Source organism: Pantherophis guttatus, chromosome 3 (assembly GCF_059756535.1).
Source record: "Pantherophis guttatus breed Tessera chromosome 3, ASM5975653v1, whole genome shotgun sequence".
In the NCBI taxonomy this organism is placed as follows: Eukaryota; Metazoa; Chordata; class Lepidosauria; order Squamata; family Colubridae; genus Pantherophis; species Pantherophis guttatus.
In genome coordinates, this window is record NC_142065.1 from 62,149,170 (window position 1) to 62,174,962 (window position 25,793).

Consider the following 25,793-nt stretch of genomic DNA (forward strand, 5'->3'; position numbering starts at 1 on the left):
AATATTTTTTAAGCCTTAACTGCTCTTTAAATCAGGTTTAGAATCACTCAAAACTCAATCTCTTTTGAACCTCTTTAACCTGTATGCAGGGCTGCTGGGATTAAAAGAAATATAGTGGCTGTGAACATGCAGTTCGAGCCCTTTGGGGCAGGGCTACATGCAATCACAATTGCCATCTTGACCCCCATGTTCCAGTGTTGTTGTAGGTCATAACATTAAAATTAAAATGTTTTAAGATATTTTTGCTGAATGTAGTGATAAGGTACATACCATATTTTCAAGCGTTCTATTGGAAAAAATGAAGTGTGGGAGAATGATAAATGACACTGAGAAGAAAAGGAATTTACTATTTATAGCTAGAGAAGCAAGTGATTGAGACCTTGATAGAGTCTTGGGTGTGACCTACAAAATTAATTGAATAAGCAATCTGCCTAAAAAAAATAGGCATATTTCACCTGCAGATTTTGAAGATTTAAGGCAACCATGCTTGTGAACTAGTACAACTCAAAAAAACCAACAAAAAATATTCAAATGTTCCATAGCCATATTTAATGGATTGCAGTGGCTCATGGGGTTAGGACACTAAATCAAAAGGCCATTGAGAAGTTGACAGTTCAACAGTTCAAATCCCAAGAGAAAGCCGAGTAATGGAATGAACTCCAGTCAATTCAATGAACTCCTGCCCACCTAGCAAATTGAAAGCATGCAAATGCAAGTAGATAAATAGGTACCACTTCGATGGGAAAATAACGGACATGAAAGGAGCCCCCTCAGACATCCCCTGGGCAACAATGATGTCACCGGCTAATCCTTTTAACCCAGAAGTGCCTTGGTAGAAGCTTCCGACATGAATGGAGTACTATTTTAATCATATTTAAAGAACAACATTTTCTAAGATGGCTATAGATTATAAAAATAATTCAGCAAAGATGTTCACCATCTATCTGGAGTTAGATATTTCATATAGCTTGCAGGATTCAGATAGTTGTCTACGCTTGAATCCAAAGAGCAGGTAGTATCTAGTAATGGGAAGTTAGATGTCAAATTTTAGTTGTTTAATTTGACAACAGATAAAATAACATATCAAATCATATTTGCAATATGCCTTCAATTTTTATTTTATTTTAAATTGTTTCAAATTTTATTTTTTTAAATTAGAAGTGTCAAGACCAATCGATACTGAGAGTTATCAAAGACTTAAATTTTCATCTAAGTGAATATAAAAACAGTCTGATTTCTGTTTTCCATTTGGCAAAGAACTATAATTTTATGTAAGTTTCAAATAATTTTGGTTAATACTTGGAATTTAAATTTCCAGTATATATATATGTATATATGTATTAAACTATAATTATATTGTGAATGTTTTTAAATTTGGAGTATAATTATTTAAATTTGAATAAACTAATGGCCATGAACAGTACTTGTTATAGATTCTGAACTGAGTAGGATTTCAAAGTGTCTAAACATACAGCAAATTGCTGTGTTATTAATAGTGGGACTTAGACATCCATTACTCCATTTCTCACTTTTTGGAGTGTCTAATTAAAAGAGTGATTGAGGAATTGATGTTCACTGTTACAACTTTGCTAGTTGAAAGGTGCAAAGTAAAAGCTCCTTTCATACCCTTGAAAGTGTAATGGAGTCTGTCTGTCAAAAATTTTAAAAGTAAATGAAATTACTACCAGCCTTCACTCATAACCAATAAAATCAGACTGAATAAAAAATTAAGCAACAGAGAATTTACATAGATGTTTTCTCAGAAAAGTCACAAAATGTATCAGGTCTAAAACGCTAAAACAGCATTTTGCATGGAAACAGATGCTTTTCTCCTACTTCAGCCAATTTTAGAATGTGAAGTGGTTTTGAATTTCAGAAATGGATTCAGGCTTCCCTGTATTTGGCATATATCAGGTTTTTATCTCTACTGGGATTCTATTCAACTCTGCATTGCAAAAATAATGCAGGTCATTGCTCCCCGCTGATTGTACATCCCCCACCATGAACATGCAGAATCAGCAAGTTCATCTCTTGCTTATGCATATTTATGCATTGGTCAGGACCAGGTGTCACAGTTGTGCTTCCACATACCAGGCTTCTGAAGTTACTGTCTTTTTTTTCTTTTCTTTTTCTTTTCTTCATTATTTTGTTTTAATGTGACTGAGTGCAAGAGGGAACCTGCTGATTCTGTATGTTCACTGCTGTGGAGAGGAGGAAAAATCAATATGAGAGCCAAGCACAGCTACAATGGTGTACTGCAAAGTGTAACATTAAGCTCTTTCTGGATGGAAACAGAGCTGATTTATTCTTAATGACTTCACTTTGCTGACCATCGGTTTTTTGTTTCATTATTCAAAGGCAAAGACTGAGCCAGCATTTTCTGAAAGTGCCAAGCACTCTGGAGTGGGAGCAAGTAAGCACAAACTACGTCCTTCAGATGTCTCATTTATTGAATACATATGATTTTAGGGAACCCTTTGCTCTTAAAATGCATGTAAAATTGTGTCAGCCTTGCAAGGTAATCCAGACAGGAAGCACATTCAGATGAGCTAATTCTCCATTATTGTAAGGTGACATTAACACAATCATGCAAGTCTGAAAATAAGATTTGTCTCCTGCTGCTTTTACAGCCCCCAAAACTAGGGAGGTGTTTGCCATGCGCACATTCCTTCTGCAGGTCAATTTTCCAACCAATCCCCCTGGCTGTGACTCCCCTGTCTCCCAAGGTCATTCTCACATACCGTTACAAACTGATCCCGTTCGAGTAATAACATAACAGACACACAAACACAATTTTCATATTCATGTAAGTGATGGAATGGCCACTTATGCAAAGAATATCACTTCCCTTCAATTTATTCCTATATATTATGCTTCACTTGGGGGTGGGGAGGAGTTTAATGTATCAAATCATTTAAATTCTACAGAATTTAAGAAATTGCATTTTGTATCATTTATGACATCACAGATATCAAAAGTGTCAGTGTGGTGTTGAACCCAATCATCTTGGTAAACTGTCCTAGAATTATCAGGTTATGCAGCTTCTTGAGATATGGTAATATATTAAATTTTTAAAAATTCAGTGTTGGAAAGAATAAATAATGATGCTATTTTATTCCTAATGAATATTCCCTAGCTGAAGCTGCACATCTTGTAACACATATACAGTAGCAAATAAGCCATATATACTGGTGTTCTAGTTGTTTAACAATGCAATTATTTTACTGCCCAGTGTATAGCATCCTGTACATCAGGCTGAATTAGAATTTGCAGTCTGTCTTTCCTTAGATATTCATAGTAACTACTTTTGAAATGATACTGAAATTATTTAGTTACCTGGAAGATGGTGTCTGTAGCTATACTTAAAATCTCAACATTTCACCCGATTACACAGAATTTTGAATACAATGATGAGAGAAAAAAATATCCACTGCTGAAATTAAAATTCAGGTTTCCCAGTTGGATTAATTTATAGTGCTGGGAATTCTAGAAATAACAAGCAGAACTTATGGAAAGCATTAAGCCAGAAAAAGTAGAGATATGTAGAAAGATAAGTTGTAGTACCTACTTATTCAGATTTGACTTCTGGCCCCATGGTTAAGAAGTAATATTACTTGGGGATTGGGGTGAGTGCAGGAGTGGAGATTTGTTTCTCTCTAATGTCTAAAATAGACATTGATAAGAGCTCCACTGAAGCCCTTCCTTGAACCAGAGATCTATGCAATTATAGACCTGCTCTCAAACATGCCATTGCTAGGAAAGGTGACCGAAGAACTGATGGTCTTGCAATTCTAAACCTTCCTGGAAGATAATGATTTCTGGATCTATTTTAATCAGGCTTTCTTGATGGATGACCTCTACTAGAAGCTGGATGGTTCAATGCTGAATTGCTAATTCTTTGGAATTTCTCATCAGGTTTTGATAGCATAGTCCTTGGTGTCCTTCAGTAGGATTTAACTCATGGAGGCTCCTTGTCCCCGCTTCCATGCTCCAGGCTCCCCGCTGTTTAGCATTTCAACAAATAAAATCACTGGTGAAAACTTCAGAACTTTTAAAGTGACATCACAATGCTAATAACACTGAACTTGACTTACCACCCATTTTCAGAGAAGCAATTACAGTGGGGCAAAAAAGTATTTAGTCAGCCACCAATTGTGCAAGTTCTCCCACTTAAAAAGATGAGAGAGGCCTGTAATTGTCATCATAGGTAGACCTCAACTATGAGAGACAAAATGAGAAAACAAATCCAGACAATCACATTGTCTGATTTGGAAAGAATTTATTTGCAAATTATGGTGGAAAGTAAGTATTTGGTCAATATCAAAAGTTCATCTCAATACTTTGTTATATATCCTTTGTTGGCAATGACATAGGTCAAACGTTTTCTGTAAGTCTTCACAAGGTTGGCACACACTGTTGCTGATATGATGGCCCACTCCTCCATGCAGATCTCCTCTAGAGCAGTGATGTTTTGGGGCTGTCGCTGGGCAACATGGACTTTCAACTCCCTCCAAAGGTTTTCTATGGGGTTGAGATCTGGAGACTGGTTAGGCCACTTCAGGACCTTGAAATGCTTCTTATGAAGCCACTCCTTCGTTGCCCGAGCGGTGTGTTTGGGATCATTGTCATGCTGAAAGATCCAGCCACGTTTCATCTTCAATGCCCTTGCTGATGGAAGGAGGTTGGCACTCAAAATCTCACAATACATGGCCCCATTCATTCTTTCCTGTACACGGATCAGTCGTCCTGGTCCCTTTGCAGAGAAACAGCCCCAAAGCACGATGTTGCCACCCCCATGCTTCACAGTAGGTATGGTGTTCTTTGGATTCAACTCAGCATTCTCTCTCCTCCAAACACGATGAGTTGTGTTTCTACCAAACAGTTCTACTTTGGTTTCTTCTGACCATATGACATTCTCCCAATCTTCCTCTGGATCATCCAAATGCTCTTTAGCAAACTTCAGACGGGCCCAGACATGTACTGGCTTAAGCAGGGGGGCACGTCTGGCACTGCAGGATCTGAGTCCCTGGCGGCGTAGTGTGTTACTGATGGTAGCCTTTGTTACGTTGGTCCCAGCTCTCTGCAGGTCATTCACTAGGTCCCCCCGTGTGGTTCTGGGATTTTTGCTCACCGTTCTTGTGATCATTTTGACCCCACGGGGTGAGATCTTGCGTGGAGCCCCAGATTGAGGGAGATTATCAGTGGTCTTGTATGTCTTCCATTTTCTAATTATTGCTCCCACAGTTCATTTCTTCACACCAAGCTGCTTGCCTATTGCAGATTCAGTCTTCCCAGCCTGGTGCAGGTCTACAATTTTGTTTCTGGTGTCCTTCGACAGCTCTTTGGTCTTCACCATAGTGGAGTTTGGAGTGTGACTGTTTGAGGTTGTGGACAGGTGTCTTTTATACTGATAACAAGTTCAAACAGGTGCCATTAATACAGGTAATGAGTGGAGGACAGAGGAGTCTCTTAAAGAAGAAGTTACAGGTCTGTGAGAACCAGAAATCTTGCTTGTTTGTAGGTGACCAAATACTTATTTTCCACCATAATTTGCAAATAAATTCTTTCCAAATCAGACAATGTGATTGTCTGGATTTGTTTTCTCATTTTGTCTCTCATAGTTGAGGTCTACCTATGATGACAATTACAGGCCTCTCTCATCTTTTTAAGTGGGAGAACTTGCACAATTGGTGGCTGACTAAATACTTTTTTGCCCCACTGTATAATAAATGTGAAAAAGGCTCTTCTTCCCTTTGCTTACCACTCAGTCTACGCTCAGAAAGTAGGGCTTTCAATTATTAATACATTTTAGCACTATTCTCATTTCTATTTTTTTACCTTTATACTCTGCATATTGTTATTAATTTCAATTCTATATTAATATGTTTCAGTAGACAGGCATGATATGAATATAAATGAATAAATAAATAAATACTATAGATCATTGTTTCCATTGACACATATTAAGACTGTGCAGATCCTTTGAATGAGGGGCTTTGGAATGAGCCAGAATATTTACCTTAACTACTGAATTCCAGATTCAAGACCTTACTGATAAAATTACCACAAACACCATTTTTTAAAGAAATTGAAAAAGATTCTGTTCCCAAGGAGGGGGTGAGCGAAATATTTAAATTCTATTTTTCTAATTGCAGTTAAATTATCTCAAACTCCACAAAACTGGTAGAGGATTGCAGCCTAATATATATAATTTGACAAACGGTAGTTTTACTTATTTGTTTTATTTTCATTATTTTCTTAAGTTATTATTTGGTTAATATAGTATTCTAAATTATATAATCTCTTTAGTTAATGATGGATTGGGGTGGAACTTTGTTGCCTCTTTAGAAAATAAAGTTGTTTTATAATGGAAAGCAGGATTGAATAGATTGTAAATCCTAAAGCAATTTATTGTTCTGCCAATATGTATTACAACAATATTAAATATATGCAGCTTCACTTAAGGATTTTATTTAAGACCAAAGGAGTTGGTTTCTTGCACTTACTGAAATTTAATAGTTTCATTTTTCCACTGGGCCTAGTGAAAATCCGTTGAGAATTAAAATTCTCATTAAGGCCACAAGAAAGCAGAATTTAATCAAATGAATTCAAAAGCTCCCTATTTAAAAATATGCAACTATAAATTGAATTTCTACAGTAGCTGGCATAGCTTTTGGTAGCAGCTAAAGTCTTATTTATTATACTATGAATGCAAAACAAAATAAAAATTGAATTGTACATCATCTGTAGCTGCAGTCTAGATGTGTTCCTTGCACATGAAACTATTCTGTTTTAAAAAGCATCATCATATGTCACCTTTCCAAACTCGTAATCTGAAATTGGAAGATAAATATAAGATGTGTGTCTTTCTGTCATGACTTAAATAATGTTAAAATTGCTGAGATATATTCTTCTAACAAAGGTAAACTGGATCTAATGAAAGATAAAATGAGTTTTCATCTCAGTAATTTTGATAGCTTGTAATTTGTACTGATATTTTTCTCAGTTCTGCAAAGATTACAAGTGAATCCTTCCATAATCATGGGATATTTTCCCCCATGTTATTTCTCTATATGCAATACACTTCACTTTCAAAAAAGAAAAGGACTTTGAGTGCTTGAGGCAATAAATATAGCATTGAGCCAGTTGTTATTGGAACAGATTGCCTGATATTAAAGTATTGTTAGGAGCCACCTGGACAGTTCTAAACCATCTTGACCTCAGACTTCTCTTTACAATGGATGTTATTTTTAAAATACACACACACAATCTTTGTGCTGTATGACATTGGTCTGTAAGAAACTTAAGAAATCCACTTTAGTGGAAAGTAACAATCCTGCTCGTAATAAAACTCCGATTAACAATATTGACTGTGAGGCAAATGACTGCATTTTTTGTTACAAATGCTATGCATAGTTAATAAAATTTAAATTATAAATTTAAAACGTGGCCTTCTCTTCCCTTGTTATTTTTTTGTCACAGAGCTTTTAATATTGGAAAACTTCAGTATCTACACACACATTAGACTTCATTGTCAAGTACATCAACATACACAACATTAAAGTGTGCACTTGAAATTCCATTTTGGCTCAATATATTTCCGAGATATGGATCAAGACAACCAGTATCAGAATGTGAAATGATGGCATCCAGAAGTCTAGACATTTCAAGAAAGAATATACCTCATTAGCTCATACATTAGTGTTTTCCCTCCCTTTCAATATCTATTTCAATTTTCCCTTTATACTTTAAACAGGCGTCCCCAACACCTGGGCTGCGGCCCAGTAGTGGGTTGCCCCCGGTTTAGACCGCCCACCCAGCCCAACGTAATCAAAACGCTTCTGCGCATGCACACAAGAGTATGCGAGCGAAGCAAGCACGCATGCACGGCCCTATTGTGAACTGGTAGTAAAGGTAAGTAGAACCCACGCCTGCTGCTGCCCACTACCAGACTGTGGCCTATTTGGATCCAGGTTTCACAACTGGTGGGCCAGTGCGCGTAGCTCAACTTGCGCAAGTTGAGATGCACGCATGGGCGCTAGCCCGCCGTTCGCACAAGTCAAGTTCACGCCGCCCGATTCCTCTCTCCACCCACCCACCCCACCAAGTCACAAAGGTTGGGGACTGCTGTTTTAAAACAAAAGAACTCACATATTGTCCTTAAATATTCCCTGTTTTTCCAAAGTCTAAATTTTGGTGAGTTATCTTTTCTGCCTGGGGTATGAAATATTCATATAATAAATCAAGTAATGCTTTATAATAAATGCAAATAATTTTTAATTAAATAAAAATAGAGTTAAGTCATTTTTCCTGTTTACTCTTCTATGTGTGAATTTTCAGAAATGTATATTTTTCAAATAAATTATTCAATACTATAATTGTTCAATTGTTGATGTTCTTTAAAAAATTCCCTCTTGAAACTGAAAATTTATTTCTGAGGAAGTCTGAAAGCTGAAACAACCAAGTCGGGTAATTGGCTACATTTGCACATTGTGCAAAGCCAGTATTTATTTAGTCAAATGAACCATAGTTCAACCCATAAAATGCGGTGTTGCTACATTGAACCACAGTATCTGGATCCACAATACATTAAACCAAAGTAAATCACATCATATCTGATTATGTTGGAGAAAGGAGATTTCACATTTTAGAAACTTCTTTTCCAGTTAAATTCATAACATCAGATGACTTCCTAGATGAATCTATTAGTCAAAACAGAGAAGAACAACCCTATTCTCAAGATCCAAAGAAGCAGTGAAGGAAATGTAGATTCTGCACCAATGCTATGAAGGATTTGTTTGCTCATTATTCATATACAGGTTGGCAAGCTCAGCTTAGGCTATTCGTGATGCAGACTGGAGACACAGTAATATCCAGGTATTCTCTTATTTGAGAGGCAATCTGCATTGTACCAGACCTTAAAATATATTGTGCATTGTAATTTTATTACTGGAATGAAATCTGAGCTAAGGGAGAAGAGTCTGAAGAGGCTTATTCTGACACTCTGGAATATTGAAGCTAAAATTAGTATTCAAATTACAAATCCATGACCCTTGGCTATATTTTCTTGTCAGTCCAGATCTCACTGCAAAACTATGACTGTGATTTCTTTGGCAGTAAATTCTATTTGTTTCCAGTTAGGAAGATACTGGGAATGTCCTTACTAGATCTACAAGTTTTTCTTGTTGCTAGCCATTTCTTCACTTTCTCACAGGTAAAAATACAATTTTCTTTAAAAAAAAAAAAACAAGAAAAAAGGAAAATCAAAGTATGGGTCATTTTCAAGTTCAAAAAAAAGTTCACAATCACACACATTAATATCTCAGACTTCTCCAACTGTGGATTTGTTCCTATTGTTAATGGTTAACTTGTATGTGAGATTCAGATCGTGCTTTACTATTTATTTATTTGTCAAATTTATGTAGTCATTCATCTTCCTGAAAATGCCTCTAGGCAGCATACAACAATATAAAACCACAATAAAAAAGCAAACATTATAAAACATCATAAAAATATGGACACAATTATTATAAATTAAAAATCAGGGGAAAAAATTAAAATATACAAACAACAAATGGAAAGAGAAATATCATACACAATAGAGGAGCTGCCCTAAATGTTGCCAGTTCTCTGGGATTCCCAAAAGAGCCTGTTCAGTCTAAAGCCGTGATGGTGAACCTATGGCACACGTGCCGGAAGTGGCACACGGAGCTGTTGCCTGTTGCTCTTCCAGGTTCCGGTGCGCTGGCCAGCTGGTATTCACGCGCGCGGGAATGCCGGAAACCAAAGAGCAGCTACCCAATGCACTAAGAAGATAATCTTCTGTTTTCTGGCACGTGCATGTGCACGGGCCACCTGGTCTTCCGCTTTCTGGTGCTCATGCATGCTCAAAGACCAGCTGGCTGGTGTGGATGTGCACACCGGAAACCGGAAATCATCTTCCTGGCACGCATATGCGCATCGGGGGGCTGCTGTTCTGGTTTCTGGCACGTGCGCATGCACTCCCATTTCAGCACTCAGTGCCGAAAAGGTTCACCAACACTGGCCTAGAGGTTAAGATATCAGGATAGAAATCAGAAGACTGCAAGTTCTAATCCTGCCTAAGGCATGAAAGCTAGCCCAACTCATATTGTAGGGTTGTTACTGTATGGGGAAACTATTGGGTGTGTTTATAAAAATAATTAAAGGCAAGAAAAAAGTATTAAAAATTTAAAAACATCGTTAAGAAGCCTGATGCTACAACCAGTTTTTGAGGGCCTACTTGAAAATTCCCAGCAAGTTTGGGGAGAACATATGATAAGGTAGGTGCCATAGCAGAAAAGTCTTACTTCCTGGGACTCTTCAAATGTAGGTCCCTTGCAGATGGAACTTGTAGAAGTTCCAGATCTATTGGGATGAGGTGATATAATTGGGGAGAGGCCATCCCTCAGATAACCCAGTTCCATGCCATGAAGGGCTTTAATGGTCAAAAACAGCAGCTTGAATTGGATCTGTAAACAATCTGGCAGCCAATATAGCTCACAGAGCAGAGGTATGACATGCTAATCTAAGGGCACACAAATGCACCGCTGCATTTGGCACCAGTTGAAGGTTCTGGATACTCTTCAAGGACAGCCCTATCTAAAGTGCATTATAATAGTCCAATCTGGAGGTGACCAAGGATGTAAGTGATCATGAATAGAGCCTCCTGGTCCATGTATGGGCACAACTAGCACACAACATGAAGCTGCATAAAGGCCTCTTAGCCACAACTACCACTTGCTCTTTGAGCAGGACTTGTGAGTTCAGGAGAAACCCCAGATTACACATCAGGTCTGTCTGGAGCAGTGCCACCCCAATTGGAAACAAAGATGGGATTGTCCTAGAACCAAAAGTGCCACTCAGTCTTGTCAGGATTCATCTGCAGTCTGTTGTTCCTCATCCGGACTTTCACAGCCTCGAGGCATCAGGATAACAGTTCCATCCATAACATTGCTTAATTTGCTGGAGCCGAGATGTATAGTTCGGTACCATTAGCATACTGATGTTACCGTGCCCCATGGTGATGTAGATCTAAAATGGAAGAGGAGAAAGCACCAACCCATATAGTAGCACAAAGAGTGGGACTTTTGCCCAATCATGACCATCTGGAATTGACTTGAAGAAAGGAGATGAACCCACCTCCACTCCTCAACTGATCCAGAAGGATGGCATGATCAATGATATTAAAAGATGCTGAGATGTCAGGTAGGGCAAGGATGAATGCACAATCTCTATCCACCCAGAGATCATCCAAAAGAATAACCATTGGTGCTTTTATCCCATACCCAGGCCTGAATCTTGACTGGAAAGGATCCAGATAATTCAATCAGAATATAACTGGAAGGGACCTTGGAAGTGTTATAGTCGAAACCCCTGCTCAAGCAGAAGACCCTCAAATATTGGAATACTGTTATGATGTCATCCTTAGTTGTCCTTTTCACTAGACTCGACATTACCCAATTCCTGAAACTATTCTTAATATGTTTTTGGCTCCAGGCCCTTAATCGTCTTAGTTGCTGTTCTTTACACTTTTTCCAATTCTGTGGTTGTCTACTATATTCTCAAGGGAGAAAAACAATATATTGTTCCACATTTTGTTATGTTTCTTTACATGGAAATATAGTTCTTCCTAGGACACGGGAAGTGAGTTGAAATGCAATTACTAATAAGTACTACTCAACCTAAAGGGATTTTCTTTTAAACAAAACTACTTAGGATTAAGGTCCACCAGCTATCTCTAGACATAGACTGGGTGGTAAAAACAGACTCCTATTTCATATTCTAAACTGGGTAATATGCAGGAAGGGACGGTCTTAAAGGTGTTGGCCACAATTGTGTGATTGCAGCCCCACCGCTTTTTTTTTTTTTACACCCAGATACTCATTTAAAAAGGCAGGTCTTCAAAATTATATGGTTGTGGCAAACACCTTGAGTTGTCCCTGTGTGGACACTCGGTTTCTAAGGAATAACCCATGTTTAAGCAAGTGGAGTCTTATTAGCATTTCATTTGGTAGATTTCAAAGGTGCATCTCTTTCTCAGCGCATCTCTTTCTGATCTGACAGGCCTATTCTTTTCCTTGTGGGAATATTTTGACTCCTGCTGAGACTCTGTTAGAAAGACAACAATGCACTGATTCATTGTCATGCTCCCAGAAAAACTAGTGGCTGAATAGCAATGTTTAAAATGGGGAGTGGTGAGTTATTGTAAAACAGAAAGAAATAGACAGTAGTCATAGTAGAATGTTAGTAGTTATAGTATACTGCTCAAAAAAATAAAGGGAACACAAGCAGAAGATATCCGAGATCTGAATGAATGAAATAGCCTTATTAAATACTTTGTTCTTTACATACAGTAGTTTATACACTGCTCAAACTAAAGGGAACACAAAACTACTGTATGTAACAAACAAAGTATTTAATAAGGCTATTTCATTCATTCAGATCTCGGATGTCTTCTGCTTGTCTTCCCTTTATTTTTTTGAGCAGTGTATATATAGTAGTAGCAGCAGCAGCAGAATGATGTTCAGTTATATTGAGAACATAAAATACTCCTAAAGTTCTACCTTGTATTTACATAGATTTGCATGAAAAGAAGCAAATGGGTGAACTTAAGCTGATCATAGAAAGCTACTCAAAGTCTAACTACAGGTAGTTTTTGTCTTACTGGAGCCTGCCCATCATGGTCATAACTTGTGATGATCGTAAAATGGTTGATGTTTTTTGCAGCAGTCATGAAATGAATGTGGTTGTTATAAACTAGCTATCATGGTTATTAAGCAAATACCATGGTTCTTAAGCAAATCAATGGTTTGCATAGGATGGGATTTTGCCGGGAACTGAAAATAAATGCTAATTCTCAGCAAAACTGTCGTTAAACATGGTCATGTGACCATGGGACTCTAGAAACAACCATAAATGTGGTCAGGTTATCGAGCACCCAAAGTTCGGTCATAGGACTGTGGGGGAGGGGAAAACCATTGGACCTTCAAATCCAGGTCCTAAATAATACCCAGGAGGTTCATCATAAGCTCAAAAGTCACTAAATGACCGGTCATAAGTCAAGGACTACCTGTACCTAGTACTTGAATGAAAAACTACTAGGAAATTTTAAGATATAAGCTAGATGAAGATATTGAAAAAATATCCCAGAAGGCAACCAGAACAAACCACTGCCACATTGCTGCCAAGATAACTACATGGGTGTGTGTCCATGTATTCATGAGAAATCCCATCCAATTTAACTCAAGAGAGAGTTACCTTCACTTCACTTGAGCTTCTGAACTAAGGACTCATCAGCAATATATTTACGCAGAAATATTTGTGTCGTTATAGAAATGTGGAGAGAAATTTCAGAATTGTATGTGACATTGCATATAGGTGGTCTTGAAGACACTGTTTTGATCTTTTACACTTCCGTGGCAAATTGGAAGTGACTTTAAAAATGAACTTACATAATGAATTTTGGATTCTTGTTACAGTATTATTCTTCATAATTATTTATCTTAAGCAACTTTGGATAATAAAATTACATAAATACAAGCACAACGAATACCAAATAAAAATACAAAACTCAAGATATCACATCCATAATCTTCAGTTTCAAATTCACCAATATCAGGTTTCACTAACAAACTGGCTGCTGCCTATAGAACATCATAGAGAACCCACAATCATTTCAGAGATTCCAGAGTACATCCAGCATAGTCTCAATTTTATTTATCTTTTATAAAAATATGTGTAGGGAAGCTAGGACTGTGATGGAACATTCAGACAACTACCTAATCTGGGAAGACCTATTGCAGGTATTCTGTATCTAGGTATGCCCATTTTATTTTTATGACCCTGTTAATACCTTGCTTTATGGTGGGGACAGAGTGGCTGAGTGGACCTAAGTGTTTACTGGCCAGAGGCCCTTCCTGATGCCTACACAGAGTTCACAGCAGATGTTTTCTCTTTGCACCCTGATAAAAAAACATCTGTCGCTGCCTGGAATTGAACTCTCAAACTTCCAAGTGGGAGGCAAGAATCTTCATACCCATATTTGGGCATACACTATATCACTCATACCCATGTATGCCCATATATACACATAAAACACAAATGTACACCCAATACTTATTGCTCAAAAGCAATTGTGTTAGTGATCCTTACTGTGGTAAAAACATACAGTTCTCCATTAAGTGTTGTCTCAAATATGGTTGATCAAGAATCTTGAGTACTATCTTATCGTGCCTGTTGAGAAAAAATGCACTATGGATTCAAAGAGGTTCACTTTCAGCAGAGTGGATATAAAATTGCTAGCAGTATTTTCTCTAGAGACTTTTATTTGTTAAAAAAACTTGTTAAAAATAAGCTAATGTAAGATGGATCCTTTTTGAGCTCTCTACTCATTGTTCAATATTACAAAGTATGAACCAATTTTCATAATACAGTATAAATGTTTCAGCTTCTTCTCTCTCTACTGTCATATAATTCCTTACTTATTTTATGACACAGAACAACTAGTACGTGTAGTCCTCAATTTACGATCTTAATTGGGACAGGAACTTCCGTTGCTAAGTGTTGTGATTGTTAAGTGAATTGTTATCAATTTTATGACCTTTTGGCCAAAGCCATTAAGCGAATCATGTCAATAGTGAGTGAATCTGGCTTGCCCCATTGTCAGGAGCCCCCTGGGAAGGTTGCAAATGGCAAATACATGTTACTGGACGCTACAACCATTATAAATATAGGCCAGATTCCAAGAACACAAATTTTGTGACTGCAAAGATGCTGTGATGGTCATAAGTGCAAGAAACAGTCATAAGTCACTTTGTTTCAGTGCCATTGTAGCTTTGAGTGGTAGTTATAGACATGGTCATAATTTGAGGACTAATGTATAGCTTAATTGAATGAACAAATCATGACTTCATTATTAAAGCTCCAATCTTTTTTTTTTAATAATGCACATAAAAAGGAACAGGACTTTAGAATTACTATTTTGACTTTTTTGACCATCCCAAGGTTACTCTAATTGGTAACTGTTTATTTGGTAACTGTTTATTAGACTCAAGAGCTCAGTACAGATAAACTATTATTCATGTACCATATTTATTTTTAATGTAAACATTAAAACAGAGAATTACCAAGCCAATATTAATATGCTGAATAAAATGGTATTAAATAGGATAAATTTGGAAGCTTTGTATAAGCCTTCCTATGATTGTAAGCATAGCTTTTACTAAGTGTTTGCATACTATGTATTAATATAATGTGATTTTACTTATTCATATTTTATTCTTCAGATTTAATAACTTTTCTAAATTTGCGAAACATTAAATTGCAAAATGCAGAGCAACAACAAGCCCACAACAGTAGTAATGACATTTCATGTTATTAAAATGTATGCCCACTAATTATTGATCTGATGCTGTTCTATATAAAGGTGGCATGCTTGGTTGCATAGAAATATTCAAGATCATTAATATACATGTGTTATTTTGCTGAGCCTGAATTGGAAGTGCTAGATTATTCCTATTGTCTAACAAATTAGGAAATGTGACAGCGAATGCCATGTAGCCCTGATATATGATTTCTTTCCCCATCTTCTTATTAATTTCTGTCAAATTAAAACTAAAATACCATTGCAAACCTTGCAGAACGTAATATGAAAATCAAATATGAATAGCTATTACAAAAAAATAGTACTCTCAATTGCGGAGGGAGGGAGGAAAGAGAGAGAGAAAGGAAAGAAAGGAAAAGAAAGAGAGAGAGAAGAAAGAAGGAAGGAAGGAAGGAAGAAAGGAAGGAAGGAAGGAAGGAAGGAAGGAAGAAAGAAAGAAAGAAAGAAAGAAAGAAAGAAAGAAAGAAAGAAAGAAAGAAAGAAAGAAAGAAAGAAAGAAAAGGTCTAATTAAGAAAACTATGGAACTTATAACATTCATAACATTCAAAATTCTAATTCTTTTGTGCTATTGATTCCCATTACCACTTTCAGTTTTTTTCTCAAAACAGAAACCTAAGAATTATTCAGTATGCTGCTAAATTGCCAATCCATCATTTAACACTGAGGGCAGATTAATAATTTTCTATCTTGTTTCAGACACTTTTCATAACCAAGATATCCTGAAATTTTTACACCTCCTTGAGATGACCTTTCTACTGTCCTTATTTCACCAAATATCACAAGCTATGTTTTTCCCATTCCAGCAACCTTCAGGATACATAGATCTTGATATTACTTTGGAGCTGCTATGCTATAGAGGCCTCTGTAAATAATTGATGACATATAGCCCATTCATTGTGAAATTCTGAAGAGTCTTAATACTGGGAGAGCACATACATCTTTAATGCATTTTGTATAACTCAAAGTTAACCTTTAGAGAAGGTACATGCTTCTTTTGTATGAATCCCTAAATCAGCTTTTCTAATCTAACACTGGATAATCACATATCCGTCTCTTAGCAGTAGCCAAACTCATGCTGTGAGTTTGACTTACAAATATAAAGCATAATGCAACCTGATAGAATATGCAATTAGGTTTAAATATTTTTTGTTAATTCTTTAATAATCAGATTCAGTTACACTAGTATGGGTATTTTTTTTTTAATTCTTTGCTACAATAACCATTCATCTGATCACCATCACAGTATTTCACAAAATATTTGAAATTACTGATGCCATAAAATATAGTTTGTTCACTTGATGAAATTCTCAGATTCTCCCATTGATAGCTGAACAAATTAAAAAGACTGGCTGAATGAACTGACATGAGTAGCTGAATAAAACGAGAAAGCATACGCAAAGAAATGCAAAATCTAACCAGCTAATGCAATTACTGATCACAGATCACACTCTTTATAGTTAGAAACAGGGTTAACAATGAATCCAAAGTATTTCTAAGACACCCCACTCCTGAAATATTCTGTCTGGCAAGCAAAATAATGAATTAAAATACACTTCAATTAATACATTAAAAAATTCAAATCATCATGGTGCTCTATCCCCATTGACATAAACCAAAGGTTTGATCTAATAACATTGTTTTAAACCCCTCCGAGAGCGAATCCCACTCCCTTCTAGCACTGAAGATGTTATCTAGTCAGGTAATAAAATGTCTACAAGCATACCATCAAGCTCAGAGAGCTCCAACAATTCTACAACACTGTTTTAACCTGGCCAAGGGAGTATGAGCTATATGTATATCCAAGGGAATAAAGTTCTATAAAATGAGAAATGCTACAGAGAAAGGTTGCCACTTTGACTCATCCCATGTCCTCCAGAAAAGAAGAGACACTTAGTAGGCTATCTCATGATGACCAGACTGGATGGACATATTCTATTCTGGCAACTCATTGCTTGATATAAGTTGGTGTTTGGTTAACAAGCAGCATCTGAATTGGGACTGGAAGCCTGTTGGTAACTGGTGTAGCTATTTTAAAATTTGTGTTATTGTACACTGATGAGACAGAATCACAATCACTCTAATCACTGTTTTTCACAAATTGTAGGTTCCAAGTCATTTCAAAAGGTGGACCAATACAGATTAAATTGCAGTTGTACAGCCACATTACATTTAAGCATCAGGACATCCTGATTCAAGTAGGGCAATTGAGTGAATCCAACTGGGTGGACTTCAGACAACAATATCCCCATCTTTGCCCACTAGAATTTCAGTAAAACTGTAGATGTCCAGGCTGAACCTAAGGGAGGGGTCAAACACGTCATCAGTCTCAAGTCCCTTTCATAGCCACAAGAGATCTAAGTCCAACCCACCTTGAATTCCATTGACTCTTATCTACCGCCAATTTGCTTTGACTGTTAGTAGTTCAGATTCTTGTAGAGACCTTAAGCTTGCAATAAATCCTTATATTCATTTGAACTGCCTGGGTTTCTGGATTTCTGAGCTTGACAAAAACTCTCTCTTAGCCCAATCCACTTCACAGAGTTGTTGTGAAAAAATGGGAGGAGGAAGGAGTATTAGGTATGCTCATGACCTTGAGTTATTTATAAAAATAGTAAATGGATGATATAAACTGTTTAAAGATGCACACAACTCAACCTGTTCATCCATCACAATATCATATATGCACTTGATCTTATTGCAGTTCACCCTCATATTTACCAGGCAATTAAAGGCCAAAGTACACACAAATTTGCTCATTGGGATCTACCTATGCCCCCGCCCCATCCTTTAATTCTTATGGTCACAACATCAGCCTTCATTTCCTCACCTAGAAAGGTTGAATAAATTTTCCAGCCCTTTCTGTCCTTGCCTGCCCCTACTTACCATAACCCCACAATGTGCAAACATCTCTGTTTGTCTAACCTGTTAGGCACAATCAACAACACTACTTCTAACCTACCTCAGTCATTCACTCAATTAGCTCACATATATTCTCTATTTCTCCATTTAACATACTATATCCCCCAGCTTTCCTCAGGCTTATGGATCTAGTTTTCATACATATCACCAATCATCTATTCCTCCCTCCCCCCTCGCCCCTACCCCATGTACTATCACTCCAATGGGGTGGAAGAACCATCTTCTATCCATACACAGATTGTGACTTTATTTAAAAATGAAAAGAATCCGACTACTTTTTAAGTAGCTATGTATCATTCATTATCTCAATTGAAGAACAATGTTACAATACAATTACAGCATCAGTTAAATACAGTGTAGGTGGATTTGACAGACAGGAACAATTTTAAAATCAATTCAAATTATTTAATTGTCACAAAAGAAAGATCTTTCCTCTCCAGGGGAAAACAGGAAGAGAGAGTACTAATTTTTATAGTCCTTTGGTATCCTGGGCAGATGTTAACTTGCGTCAGTAATATTTATGGCACCAAAAAACAAACTGGTAATTAATATAAGTAATGCACACTTGGTATAATATGGCCTTACATAACAGTGCTGACTAACTCCTTGCCATCAGATTGAACAGTCTTCAAAGATGCTCCAACATAGATAGAACCAAGTCTTGCCTAATCATAGCCAAATCAGTTCTTAGGAATGATGGCAGGTGATACCTTATCCAAAGCTGGGTCAAGAATTATTGGCTGCCATAGTTAGTTCAACAATCAAGAGGAAAGCCAAATCTGAGAACATCTTTAGGGTCTCAATTCAAATATTATTCAGTTAAGATACTAGGAGGAAACAAACTTTGCAGATTAAGAAAAATATGCAATATTTAATTTCTAATGAAATCTGGACCTACATGTGTATTAGATAACAGTATGAATCGCTAAGAAAGTATTGAGAATTCAATTACCATATTTCCATGGGGAAATATGTTGTCTATGGGTCGGACACAACTTTGCAACTAACAACAAAACATAGATACAGATACAGATATAGACATATAATAAAATTAAAAGCTGTAAAAATTGTTAATGTCCATTGGAAATTACTATGGCAGCAGAAAGGACAATGTTATAGAGTACAGTTTTATTCTTCTGTTTTTCCTTCTAGAGTTTCTTTATACCAGACTTTATGATCAGACTTGCCAATGTACCCAGAGAAGATAAACAGGAGGAGGAACAAAAGTTTATAAACATGAGCACAGTAAAGTGTGTGTGTGTCTGAGAGAGAGTGAGAGAGCGAGAGAGAGCATATGTATGTGTGTGTTGTGTGTGTTGTGTGTGTATACACACAGAGACACTTTTTCAGATCCTACCCAACATGTTCTCATTGCCAAAGATAATTTGCAAAACAAATTGGCAAAGGGAGAAAGGGAGAAGAAAAACTGCAATAAATTGTTTAAATATGTTTAAGGGTTCTTTGATATCTCCATCTGGATTTAGAACTCATAAGTATGAGGAAATTTCAAAGGTTTACAACTTTGAACTATGAAATGTCATGCGAATTCTGTATGCACAGATTACTTTATATTACATTACATTAGGGTGGCGCAGTGGCTCAGCGGTTAAGACGCTGGAAAGCCAGCAGCCCAGGTTCGAGACCTGAGCGCCACGTGACAGGGTGAGATTGCCCCAGTTCTGCAAACCTAGCAGTTTGAAAGCATGCAAATGCAAGTAGATAAATAGGTATCATTTCAGTGGGAAGGTAACAGTACTCCATGATGTCATGCTGGCCACATGACCATGTAAATATCTTTGGATTGTGCTGGCTCAATGGCTTTGAAACTGAGATGAGCACTGGCCCCTATAATTGGCAATGACTAGTGGAGTAAAATCCACAGGGACCCTTACCTTTTACTCAGTGGTGAAATCCAAATTTTTTTACTATCGGTTCTGTGGGCGTGACTTGGTGGGCATGATGTGGCTTGGTGGGCGTGGCTTGGTGAGCTTGGCAAGGGAAGGATACTGCAAAATTTCCATTCCCACCTCACTCCAGGGAAAGGATACTGCAAAATCCCCATTCCCTCCCCACTCCTGGGGACAGCCAGAGGTGGTATTTGCCGGTTCTCCGAACTACTCAAAATTTCCGCTACCAGTTCTCCAGAACCTATCAGAACCTGCTGGATTTCACCCCTGCTTTTACCTTACATTTATTATTTTACCTATTCCTTCTCTTCTTGCTTCTGCAATTTCTAAATTCTGAAAAACAAATTTAATGCTTTTTGAATTTTAATTCAGTGATCTTTAGCACATCTATGTGGGAAATCCACCTGCAACACGGGAAACATTTTCAGAAGCGCTTATTCAGTTGGAGATATTTCCCAATGCTAATGTGTGAATCCCAAAGAAAATGCTATATTTAAGGTGAACAGTTCTTTCACAAATCTTCTGTTATTACCCATGATCCCAATACAGTACAACTCTAGTTCTGTCAAAAGAAAAAAATTGAAAGCAAGCAAAACAGAAAATAGCTCAAATAAATGTAGTTTCAGTTATACAAATAACATGAATAATTAAACAACAGCATATAATTAAGAAGTGGCTCATTCAAAATAAATACTAGATGGCAAAAAGGACAAAATTTTACACTCTGAAGGAGAGTCAGTAAATTATTGTCCCATCAATGGTATTAGGAAATATCCTTTATCCAAGGAAGTGAGCCAATCCACAACAGGGAACACAACCAGGGAAATCTCTAATCTATGGCCTGTTTTGATTTTTTTTGCTTTATATTTCACATGGATCTTTCCTGTTTATACATCTGAGCAAATATTTTCCCCTGGCTGCCAGTGGTAGTTGTGTCTCACAATGTTGCAGTCTCATACTAGATTATTAACATATTGATTACATTACTGGAAACAAATGTACTTGGGATATATTAAAAATTCATGCGAGCATTGTAACCAACCTCAATACTTCTTGGCTGGACAGGGACCAACTGTAATGGAAGGTGAACAATATTCTTCAAGGTCCTTTGTCAGCTAGGAAAAACAAAATGGCAACAGCTGTTACAGTCCACATATTAAAATGTTCCATGTTAGGAAACTAAAATGGATATGAATTGAATTTCACTTGTTTCTTAAAAATTGAGAATATTAGACATACAAGACCAGTTTAAATATCTGAGAAAAATATGAAACACACTGCATTAATAATAGCAGGGCATGCAGCAAATCATTAATAGATTTAGAAAGCATTTATAAACGTGTAACACTGAAGCCAACTGTCAATGAATCCATGGTGAAATATGCAAAGCAGATCTTTTAACTAAAATGAATAAAGTGTTTAAAAACATCACTCTAATTCCACACATTTTTTTAAAAAATATGTATACCTGGGATCCTCAATCTAGAAGAGAAACCACAGAAAATATGATAGTGACATTAATGTTCTCCTCTGTTATTTATTTCACTGCTCAGTTTTCTAAGATTATTGTGTTAGAATAAACAAGAGGCTTTTCAAACAAATAAAGAAGGTTCTTAATCTTTGGATGTCCGATTTCACTTCACATGCTCCTCATGCGTGCCAGGTTTTATTGGTGAAATATTATATTAGATAACTACATATTATGAAGAGTGCACAGGTAGTCCTTGACTTGCAGCCACAAATGAGCCCAAAATTTTTGTTGTTAAGTGAGAATTTGTTAAGTGAGTTTTGCCCCATTTTACGACTTTCTTGCCACAGTTGTTAAGTGAATCACTGCAGCGGATAAATCAGTAACCTGGTTGTTAAGTGAATCTGGCTTCCCCATTGACTTTGCTTGTCAGAAGGTTGCAAAAAGTGATCACATGACCCTAGGACACTGCAACAGTCCTAAGTATGAACCAGTTCCCAAAAGGATCTGAATTTTGACAACATGACCAGGGGGATGCTGCAATGGTTGTAAGAGCCTGTAGTACAGTGAACTAAGCACTGTTATTAACATCCGCTGCTTGCAATTACTGCAAGTTCAAATCTCACCAGGCTCAAGGTTGACTCAGCCTTCCATCCTTTCAAAGGTAGGTGAAATGAGGACCCAGATTGTGGGGGCAATAAGCTGACTTTGTATAAATATACAAAAGTATGAAGGCTATTGCTTAACGCATTGTAAGCCGCCCTGAGTCTCTGGAGAAGGGCGGCATATAAATTAAAGCAAAAAAAAAAAAAAACCCTATGAAAAATAGACAGAAATCGCTTTTTTCAGTGCCCTTGTAACTTTGAATGGTCACTAAATGAACTGTTTTAAGTCGAGGACTAGCTGTACTCTATTGGTTAAAATAACAACCCCACCAAATAAGTTTAGAATTCCAGATGCTAAATATTGAAAAAAATAAAATGCTATAAATTTATATGGAACCCACAAGCAGAGCCTATGAATAAGGGCTACATTTATTAAATGCCTTAACTTAAAAATATCTCTGATCAATTGTGCAAATTCTTTTTTTCCCCTTTCTTTCTTTCTTTCTTTCTTTCTTTCTTTCTTTCTTTCTTTCTTTCTTTCTTTCATAAAACAAAATGTAGGAAAGAAAGATTAAAATAGAAAAAGCATTACAAAAATAGTTCTACAATTATCAATTGTGTAATAGGCTGTCTGGTTAAGAAAAAGATTATTATTTTAATTGGGACTGGCAAGATTGTATCCGTTTATGAAGAAAAAAAGGGTATAATCCTATCAGTCCTAGCAATATAAGGCTCTCCCTCTGTTTTTTGAGCAGATGAATTTTTATCAAAGTTCTTTTAAACCAGGACTATTGACCAAATTTTATCAAGCCATTTTTGAATAAAAAAAATTGCCTACCTTTCCACTGCTACACAATGATTAGTTAAAAGCAGGTGCACAATAAGAAGCACCCTTCTACCAATAATAGGATCTGATTTCTGAAGATGGACGGGTGGGACAACTGAGACGGCTCCTGCTGTATTACCCTTCCAAATGAACAGCTATGCCCCTGTCCAAGTTGTGGGTTGCTGATGAATTTTTCCCAGAGTTATTGTGGCCTTCCTTGTGGGAGGGTGTGGTAGCAGTTAAAGAGGACATGAGTGTCACAGCAAGCAATGGCTTGTTACAGGTTGTTAAGGGCCCGAATCAGAGGAAGGCCACATATTAGTTCTGGGTACTCAAAGCAAGTTAGATGTGATTAGAGGGTGAAGGACACTGCTTGGTCAAGTTACTACCTAGTTGCCAAACAGCTAAGTGCCACTTATTTCCAAAGATGATGGATCCTTTCAACTGGGGTTTCTATAGGCATTTGGGTGGCATTCTGTGGCCTTTTCTATCTAGGCTCTAATCACGAACAAATAATGTCAGTAATGTACACCAAGAAAACCAGATGGTTAGAATCACACCGTGCATGTTTTGGGCAATAATTCCCACAGAATTCAAGACTCCACATTCAGGAATGTATTTATTCCATTTCCACAGGATGAATAGTGGGCTACATTTTTATACAGGGAATCAGGTATTTCTATCAAAGACTACTGACCACTGTAGGCAACCTCATTTCATAGAATCCTTTCGGCAAAACAATGTATTATGCTTGATCAATATAAACTCATAATATACATCAGCGGTAAAACAACAACAACAAAGACTAGCTTAGTCTCAAAATAGTCTAATGATCACCATTACTGTGGACCTGAAAGCAAAATTTTCTTTCCAAAATTGTGTAACTGTTTTCCTGGAAATAAGTACTACAGCTACCAGCTTATATGGAGATAATTAAAGACAGATACATACCTGATTTTCAGTTCTTATAGTAATTTCCTATTTGGGGCAGTATAATAATACAGGAAATGCATGAATGACCACTTAATATAATATCTCTATCATATGTTCCTCTGGTAAAACGTTTTATTCTATTATGGCTGCATTTCAAGAAGATTAAAACTATACTCTTTTTTTTTTTACATGGAAGAGGTTTCCAGTAAAAGCTTCCATAATATATTTATGACATATCTTATACTCTCTCTAATGTGCCATCTAACTATGCAATCCCATTAAGTCGTAGAACCTGAAATGTCCATGAATTTGATTAGAGGGGGGTGGAAATCATGAGCTTTGTACATATGCCTCTTTAATAGGATTTTCTTTGGAACTAATCAGATAGGAACTTATTACTGAAAGCTAAGATTATTTTTCCAAGAAATATGTGTACCATCAGGATCTGAAATTTCAGCCTCAATTGCATCTTTCCATCCCCTGCTTAGGTTTACACATAACTCTATTAGATTTTGCTGATGACATAATGAAATGACACTGCTGTGGCCAGAACGCAGAGGGCTGTTACTGTTTTATTACAGAACATCCCTGGTGCCTCAAGTAGACAGACTCAGAATTAGAAATGTTAGACAGGAAAGCTTAAATGCCACAATTTGGGGGAATGGGATGTGTCTCTGTTTTTATATAGGCTTTAACTCAACATTTGTTCTTTGGCACTTGATATTTATGCCAATCTTCTGCTTAAACGACAAAGATTTTACAGCTGCCTATACAAGTTTTTAATACATTCATACCCCTCCTCGTCCCTTTCTGTGATGAGTGTCAGTCAATGTCTCTTCCATGAGTTAAATATCATCAAATCATAATAATGCTTATTAATTTCTCTCCCTGTTGAGTCATGACTGCTTAAGAGTTTTATATTCTCATTAAGTACTGGTTGCTCCTTTCAAACACAAACAGTCTTGAGCTTGGAATCACTAAACTGTACCTTTGAAACCTAATACAGGCTTGGTATTAATATTACCAAAGAGTTTAACCTCTCATGAGATAGGAATTGCAGTATGTTTAGAATTATTTATATACTATAGTTTGATCCCATGCTTTTAACTGGATTGGTTTGATGCAAATTCAAACCAAGGCAAGTTGCAGCCCAAAGAATGTATACTTGTAAGTAACATCAATTACTGTAATTGCATAAACCTCACTTTTAAATAGCTAGACAAGTTATTACAAGAATTCCTTCTCTCCATGAATCCCTCAGCTATGGTCTAGTATATTATGTTTTCATATGAAAACTACATTGCAGTCAATTAGAATTAGAATAGAATCTTTATTAGCCAAGTGTGATTGGACACAAGGAATTTGCCTCTGGTACATAAGCTCTCAATGTACATGCAACAACAAAGTGATAGGCCATATGTCATAGATCATAGTTACAATCATTATTCATAAGATAGAACAATGTGATAAATCATAGATGCCAATGGGAGAAAGATGTAGTAGGAAGGATGAGAAGATGAGAAGGATGAGAAGGTTAATATCAATACAGCCCTACTACATGGATAAATATCTTTAGGCCTAATGCTAAAATGCTGATGTTGTAATGAGGAAATAGGCTATCTGTCTAAAGATAAAAAGATATGATTGTTTATGCATTTGTTAAACTTATATCTGTTATTTCTTTTAGAATATCTAGATGGGATGTACCTTCCTCTAATTTCCCCCCCACAA

At 36.7% G+C, this 25,793-nt stretch overlaps 1 long non-coding RNA gene across 1 annotated transcript in view; it reads right to left on the bottom strand.

Moving 5' to 3' along the window:
• LOC117664206 (uncharacterized) overlaps positions 1-25,793 on the bottom strand; it is a 49,068-nt gene that overhangs the window by 14,350 nt on the left and 8,925 nt on the right. The window contains exon 4 of the long non-coding RNA XR_004590962.3: positions 21,273-21,345. This is a non-coding gene — a long non-coding RNA (uncharacterized LOC117664206). The remainder of the gene's footprint in view (positions 1-21,272; positions 21,346-25,793) is intronic.